Source organism: Podarcis bocagei (assembly GCF_964188305.1).
Source record: "Podarcis bocagei genome assembly, chromosome: 3".
In the NCBI taxonomy this organism is placed as follows: Eukaryota; Metazoa; Chordata; class Lepidosauria; order Squamata; family Lacertidae; genus Podarcis; species Podarcis bocagei.
This window is the reverse complement of record NC_138127.1, coordinates 106,377,935-106,386,159: the sequence shown is the minus strand read 5'-3', so window position 1 is coordinate 106,386,159 and position 8,225 is coordinate 106,377,935. Positions and strand designations below refer to the sequence as shown.

Here is an 8,225-nt window from a genome sequence, read left to right as displayed (position 1 = left end):
GTGGAGAGAACATCCATCAGAGCTCCCAGTCCACCTCCCGTCAAAGAAAGAGCTTCGTTCAGTGGGATAGCCTTACTTCACACGAAAGAGCACAGAGTAGGGAGAAACCCTATCAGTGCTTGGAATGTGGGAATAGCTTTAATCAAAGCGCACATCTCACTTCCCATCAAAGAATTCATACCGGGGAGAAACCCTATCAGTGCTTGGAATGTGGGAAGAGCTTTAATCAAAGCGCAAATCTCACTTCCCATCAAAGAATTCATACAGGGGAGAAACCCTATCAGTGCTTGGAATGTGGAAAGAAGTTCACTAATAGCTCCCATCTCACTTGCCATCGCAGAATTCATACAGGGGAGAAACCCTATCAGTGCTTGGAATGTGGAATGAACTTCAGTCAAAGGGCCAAGCTCACTTTGCATCACAGAATTCATACTGGGGAGAAACCCTATCAGTGCTTGGAATGTGGAAAGAGCTTTAGTCAAAGTGCACATCTCACTTCCCATCGAAGAATTCATACAGGGGAGAAACCCTATCATTGCCTGGAATGTGGGAAGAGCTTTATTCGCAGGGACAGTCTCACTTCCCATCAAAGAATTCATACAGGAGAAAAACCCTATCAGTGCTTTGAATGTGGGAAGAGCTTCGGGAAGGGGGACAAACTCACTTTGCATCAAAGAACTCATACAGGGGAGAAACCCTATCAGTGCTTCGAATGCGGAAAGAGCTTCAGGCGGAAGGACACACTCATTTCCCATCAAAGAGTTCATAGAGGGCAGAAACCGTATCACTGCTTGGAATGTGGAAAGAGCTTCAGTCAGAAGGCGAATCTCACTTTCCATCAAAGAATCCATACAGGAGAGAAACCCTATCAGTGCTTCGAATGTGGAAAGAGCTTCAGTCAGAAGGTGAATCTCACTTCCCATCAAAGAATCCATACAGGAGAGAAACCCTATCAGTGCTTGCAGTGTGGAAAGAGCTTCAGTCAGAGCCACAGTCTCACTTCACATCAAAGAATACATACAGGAGAGAAACCCTATCAGTGCTTTGAATGTGGAAAGAACTTCCGGAAGTGGACGCAGCTCACTTTGCATCACAAAATTCATACAGGGGAGAAACCCTATCAGTGCTTGAAACGTGGAAAGAGCTTCAGTAATATGGTGAATTTCACTTCCCATCGCAGAATTCATACAGGGGAGAAACCCTATCAGTGCTTGAAATGTGGAAAGAGCTTCAGAAGGAGCTCCTATCTCACTTGCCATCAAAGAATTCATACAGTGGGGAAACCAAAAAAGGGAAATAAAAGAAAAAATATTAAACAACCCTTACAAAATACAATTGTATAGAAAAGAGAAAGGGGGGGATATAAACTAAAAATACTGTTTATGACATTTGTATCATATATATCATATCATTCGTCAACACATAGAAAGGCAGGCTCCCCCACTTCTCCCCTGCGTGACCCCCTCTTCTCCCCGTTTCCCACCCATTATAGTATAGTGTGCACCCCGGAAATGATCTTTTAATTATGGGGTATCATTCCTTGCAGGTCCCTCGGACCACCAACTGCCATCTTCGTATGTGTGTCCTCCTAAATTCAAAATAAAGAAATCTTAATATAAAATATTAAAAATATTAAAAATACTAAAAAATAGATCATGATGATCATTTATTGATACTCTTCCCATCTGGCTGGGTTTCTTCAGTCACTCTGGGCAGCTTCCAACAAAATATTAAAATACAGTAATCCATCAAATATTAAAAGCTTCCCTAAACAAAATAAAAAAAATTCCTTCCAGTAGCACCTTAAAGACCAACTAAGTTAGTTCTTGGTATGAGCTTTCGTGTGCATGCACACTTCTTCAGATACACGGTGTGTATCTGATTATCCAACAATTTCCTTTGTCGTCCCCTTCTCCTTGTGCCCTCCATCTTTCCCAACATCAGGGTTTTTTCCAGGGAGTCTTCTCATGAGGTGGCCAAAGTCTTGGAGCCTCAGCTTCAGGATCTGTCCTTCCATTGAGCACTCCGGGCTGATTTCCTTCAGAATGGAGAGGTTTCTCCCAAGAAACAGGGGTCTTTTAATTTTGTGGCTGCTGTCACCATCTGCAGTGATCATGGAGCCCAAGAAAGTCAAATCTCTCACTGCCTCCATTTCTTCCATTTCTTCCCTTTCTATTTGCCAGGTGATGGTACCAGTGGCCATATATCATATGCAAACTTAATGATCTTATTACTGGAGTTTTGGGGGGCACAGTCAGCTGTATAGAGCGTATATAAAAGTGGTCTAAACATGCACTCCTGTGGCATCCCCATATTCATGATGAGATCCGCAGAGACACGGGAACCCATCTTGACCCGTTGGGAACGGTTTGATAGAAAATTTAATATCCACCTGCACAAACACGGTGGAAGTCCCAGGTCTAATAGTTTGGGCACCAATCTATGTGGAAGAATAATATTAACTGTAGAAAGTCTACAAATAACAATCTCACGTAGTTCCCTTTCTTGTCCAAATGAGTCAGGACAGGATGTAAAGCCATTGCCACATCATCCTCCGTGGATCTCTTTGCCTTGTACGCAAACTGGTAAGGGTCAAGTCCTACTGTCAGACAAGATATGATATGGTTCTTTACCCACTTTTGCTTTCCTGATACCCCTCTTCAAGTTCGCTCTTTCTATGCCATACGGTACCCGGTCCCCAGTTCTACAAGCAGAGTTTCTGGCCTTCAAGAATCTCCTAACCTCTCCCATCATCCAGGGCTTCCTATTCGGATACAACTTAACATACCTTTCCCTGATGCATTTCCTATGCCGAATCTAATATAATCCAGGACCGTTGATGTAGAAGTTTCTAGATCTTGATGGTCGAACATATTCCAATCGTTCTCCTGGAAACAGTCCTGCAACTGCTGAGAGGCTCCCTTTGGCCACAGAGTAACCATCCGTGTTTGTAGCTGGCCTTGTTTCCTGAGGGGTGTATACACTGGTGTCAGAAGCAGGGACACATGATCTGAACCACCGAGGTGCACCTCATATTCCCGGCTGATGTTCATATACACCTTGTCAAGAGTATTTTCTCCCCTTATTACACACTCAATGTGCTGATGGGATTTTGGGAATACTGCCCTCACATCTGTGTGAGTGAAGTCCCACACAATAATCCGCGCTGCCTCAGGGTATCTGCTCAATTTAACATTGATGTTTTGATGCATTCTACTCATGGCCCTGCAGGCATTTGCAGTTGGTGCTATATAAAAAAGCTACAGAGATAGTGCAGTATAGTGTGCACCCCGGAAATGATCTTTTAATTATGTGGTATCAGAATTTTTTGGGGGCTGACCAGGTTGGGATAGCAGGCTTGTTGGTTTTTGAATGTCTGATGTACATTTTTTCAATTTCGTTGTTCTGTATAGGACAATGACAATAAAGATTATCGTATTGTATTGAGACTCATCTGGAAAGTGCCATATCATGTTCCTTTACCCACTTGCCAGGAGTCTGAGCTCCATTTGGGGCTCCTCCTTCCGCACCCCAAGGTTCCCCCAAAGCCTTGGGGAAGGAAACTGAGGCAGGCTCTACTTGCTCCCCAGGGCCCTGCAGGGGATTCAGGGTGGGGACCCTGTCTCTTCCTCTGGCCATGGCACCCGCAGGAAGCCTTGGAAGAAAGGCAGGAGACCCTCAGCAGAGAACAGCCAAGTCCGGTTCTTCTCCACAATGGCTTCCTCTTCTGAGAGCTCCCTCTCTTTCTTGTCTGGGCTGGACTGGGAGGACCCCAGTTCAGCCAGTTCCCTAAAGTCCCCCCACTGCCTCCTGAGACCCTTTTCCCCATGGCCTACAGGTGGAGCCCTTCTGCTTGCGCTGACTCATGGGGTGACCAAGGATGCTGCTCTGGGGGTCAAACTCACCTGAGGAAACCCTCCACCTTTGAGGGGATAAAGCCCTTATTATTACTACTACTACTACTGTTATTATTCTCCTTCGGCCTCCGAGACAGGGAGGGCCTTTCCCTACTGGCCCCCTGGCGGATCCCTCAAGGCCGCTTGCCTGGCGTCTCCCAACGGAGAGGCCTCCTCCGTGGGGCAACATGACGAGGAGAGAGGCTGCCCTGCGGAGGCCAAGCCATCATAGCAGGAAGGCGGCTGAGGGCCAAAGGTGCCGCCCTCCTTCATTCGGGAGGAGAGACCCCGAGAGCGTGGGACCCCCGAGGCCCACAGGGGAGCCATGGCGTCTCTGGGAGCGCCTGGGGCCTCTGGAAGAAACAAAATGGCGTTCCCGCCTATTTTGGAAAAGGGCGGGAAACGCCTTCTCCTGGCCCTGCCGCCTCCCTGGGCTCCTCCTGGGCCTGCCTGGCCATGGGGGGTGGGGTAATCCAGCTGCCCCAAACAGTGGGGGGGGGGGAGGTACAAGAAAAAGATGAGGGAGAAATCTAGGAGGACTTGGGAGGGGAGCAGCCATGAGGGAAACTTGGGGGGGGGGAACTCCCTCAGGAAACCGGGCGAAGGAGAGGAGGCGGCCCAGGGGAATCTGAAAGGGGATTGGTCTCTTTTCCTGGGATGAAAAGTGGCTGCAGAAGCAGAAAAATCCACTTAACGGGGGGGGGGGGAGATTTTCGGGAGGGGAGGGGTCTCCTGAGCTGGAGGGTGTTTTTTGAGGTGTGTCTCAATATTCCTCAATGTGATGCATTTTTGTAGGTCATGTTCATGAATGCTTTATATGCGTTTTCTTTTGATACATCTCATGGTTGTGTAGCACCCTGCTTGTGGTTAACGCTTAGCTGGAATGAAATATTCAACGCAGCAACAGAGAAATTAAAATAATAATTTATTTGTCAGACAAATAAATAAGAGGCACAGTGGTATATGGTTACCAAGCTCTGGCCTGGCTCCTGCCATTATGGCCAGCCCTTATATTCCCTTAATCCAGCCCCCTTTGCTCCTCCTGTGGCTGCCTCTGTCCAATCAGCCTAGTTGGATTTCCTATTGGCTGATTGCTAGAACCAATCCTAAAAGATACACCCACATCCTCCTGTCCTTATATGGAGGACAAAGAGCTATATATTGTTACATCTATAAATGACAAATAAGTAGTAATATATCTTACATGTGTCTCAACAAGGAATCTTAATTACCAGCTCACCTCTTGCCCTCCCTGCCCTATTGCCTTCTAAAACAAATGGTTAATCTTAAATTTTTATCTTAAACATATGTCAAGGATCTTGAGTTTCACATCAACATTGAAAGATATCCTTCATTTGAAGGTTTCTAAACAAATGTCTGACAGCTAATATATCCGGACAGCATTTGATGGCGTCTTCCTGTCTGGCAGGGGGGCTAAACTGCTGGCTGACTTAATTCCAGGATAAATACAACTCTTCTAGCATTTGTTAAATCCTTTGCATAATTACATTTAAGCCAATATATTTAAGCTAATATATTTCATACATTATCATAGGTAACCTTTTAAAAGAATAAGGCCTTTTTAAAGTAGAGAGAGAAAGAAAAAAAAGAACTCAGTTTAAAGAACTCAGTTTAAAACAGATGGGTAGCCGTGTTGGTCTGCCATAGTCAAAATAAAAAAATTCCTTCCTGTAGCACCTTAAAGACCAACTAAGTTAGTTCTTGGTATAAGCTTTCGTGTGCATGCACACTTCTTCAGATACATTGAAACAGAAGTTGCCAGATCCTTCTATATATAGAGAAGGTGGGGAGGGGTATTACTCAGAAGGGTGGTGGGAATCGGGAATCCGATTCCCACCACCCTTCTGAGTAATACCCCTCCCCACCTTCTCTATATATAGAAGGATCTGGCAACTTCTGTTTCAATGTATCTGAAGAAGTGTGCATGCACACGAAAGCTTATACCAAGAACTAACTTAGTTGGTCTTTAAGGTGCTACAGGAAGGAATTTTTTTATTCAGTTTAAAACAGTTTCAGAAGAAACCTCTTCAGTTTACATCCCCCCCTTCTCCAGCCAGCTGCTTTTCCCATTAGCTCTTCCTCAAACTCTCTCAGTTTAAGAAAGATACAGCTTTAAAAAGACTTCCCAAAAAAATGCTTTCTTTCTCTGTCAGCTAGATGCTTCTCCCCATTTGCCTCTGGCCTTAGAAAATACAGCTCAAGGTTTAAGAGAGGCCCATGGTATCATTTTACTATTTACTCATTCCTAATCATGTTTATCTCTGCCTTTTTTATCTTCTATAACATGTAGGGTCAGTGTTCTTACTCAGTCTGTAATTTCAGCTTTTACGACTTTGAGAATTGCTTTCTGCTATCAATCAAAAGGGGCCCCTTTGTCTAGGAAAACATTACCAGTGTTTTCTTAAGCAGCTAGCCTTCTTGCCTGGCATGAAACATTTGAAAATCTACTTTTGAAAATCTAAGCCCTCTTTAATATACAAGTCCTGATCAAACATTAATAAAATGCAGGCTTATGCCTGATGCCTCATTTGGAGAAGCAAATCGCCAGATTCGAAGCAGCACTGATTTTGAATGGAAGATGTGCTTTGCCTCGCATCTTGCTTCAAAAAGTGAGAATTTGGTAGGTTTACTTTTAAATGTGAACTGAATCGAATCTCTTCTCTCTCCCTCATTCCTTCTTTCCCATTTTTGCTCATTCTTCCTTCTGCGTCTCAGTCCTTATTGTACTGTTTTGGTGGGCCCTCTCATTTTCTAGGCTTCTTTTCTAAACACATTTTGCACTTCTGCACAACCATGCATGCTGGCACCTCCTTCTCGTGAGTATAAGGTACCATCCTGGCTTCATAAGCAATGACACTGAAAATCAGTAATAGATGGACTGGGGATTTTAAGTTTGCTTTTATTCCAAGAGACAAGCTCATATAATCACTGAAAATGTTAGAAGGACTTGTTTTGATGTTGAAGAAGGAGGAGACTCTAGCTGGACATCAAACAGGATCCAGTGACTCTCATAGTGAGGGGACACCTCTGGTTTTTTTAAGGGATCCTGGGTAATCAAGCAGTGATCAGTTCTTGAGTTTGCCTAAAAATCAAGCGAAAATTACAAGAGTTACTTCTGTTTCAGCAGCACTCAGAAAACTATGAAATTGAACGGGAAAGGGGGGGGGGACGACCTTGTAGACAAGAATGAATATCCTGTCATGGTTTTTCATCTTTATTTAGGATCTAGCTCAGCTTGGCACTGAACAATAGCAACAAATGAAAACTCACTTAATGGAAAAAAGGAATATAATAAAATATTATATGTCCATAATATAAGCAGGTAAAATATAGCTAGCATTATAGATCTAAAAGAAAAGGAAGAAGGAAGAATTTAGGTGATTCTTCAGAACATTCATTTCCCATAATGAACTCAGGTCAGAATGTTTCACATACTTGGAACTAAGTCCTAAACTCAGTGAGGCTTACTTCTGAGTAGATATGCCTAGGGCTGTTCTGTCACATTCTAATGAACAAATGACATATTCCAATAACGAGGTCAGCTTTGAGAATGTACAAAAGAAGAAACACTCAAGAGATATTCACATGAGGGTTTTTTTTAGAATTCATCATCAAAGGAATTAGTGATGGGAGGAATATGCAGAAACCCAGGGATGAAAATTGAATTGCACCTTCCCGCAACCAGTTCTGTTGTTATGGAAACACAGAGAATGACATCTTTCTTTTTTTATTAATGGATATGCTAATGAGCTGAGGACTTCAATGTATATGGGAGTTTCCTTTAAAACTAAATGTTACATATATGCATTGTTTCTATTTATGGAATTGTCGTTGGTTTCACAAAAGCACTAAATAAATGGAAATACACTAGGTATAGAATTGCATCTACATGCTACCCATGTGGGCTTGTACAGGATTACACTACAAGTCATTTCACCCTCTTATCGTATTATGGACGCTGTCCCATGGAAAGCCTTCGATATCTGCAAGCAATGAATCTTACGAGAATGCACACAAATAGACATAGTGTATGAAATGTTGTAAGCCTGTAAAGAAATGTATGGTTAAGTCTAGCAAGCATCTTACAAACTGTCTTAAGTGATTCTCCCCTGCACAAAATGTGACCTGAGTTATATGTGATATAAAGTGCTTTCTGTGTTCAGCAGGTCCCTCAGCCGAAATCCAAGGTGGCCAATTACTGCTCAAGTAAGTTATTAACTTATAAAGACCAGGAAGGGCAGAAGGAGGTCAACATGAATACTCATACTTGAATTCAGAGTAATGGAAAGAAGAAATGTGTTTCCTTAG

General features: G+C 43.5%; 1 long non-coding RNA gene across 1 annotated transcript; it reads left to right on the top strand.

The window, feature by feature from the left end:
- Window positions 1–6,450: 6,450 nt before the first annotated feature.
- On the top strand, window positions 6,451–7,718 carry LOC308582750. The gene is made up of 2 exons (XR_014005836.1): window positions 6,451–6,537; window positions 7,520–7,718. It is a non-coding gene; the product is annotated as an uncharacterized lncRNA (long non-coding RNA).
- Window positions 7,719–8,225: the final 507 nt, after the last annotated feature.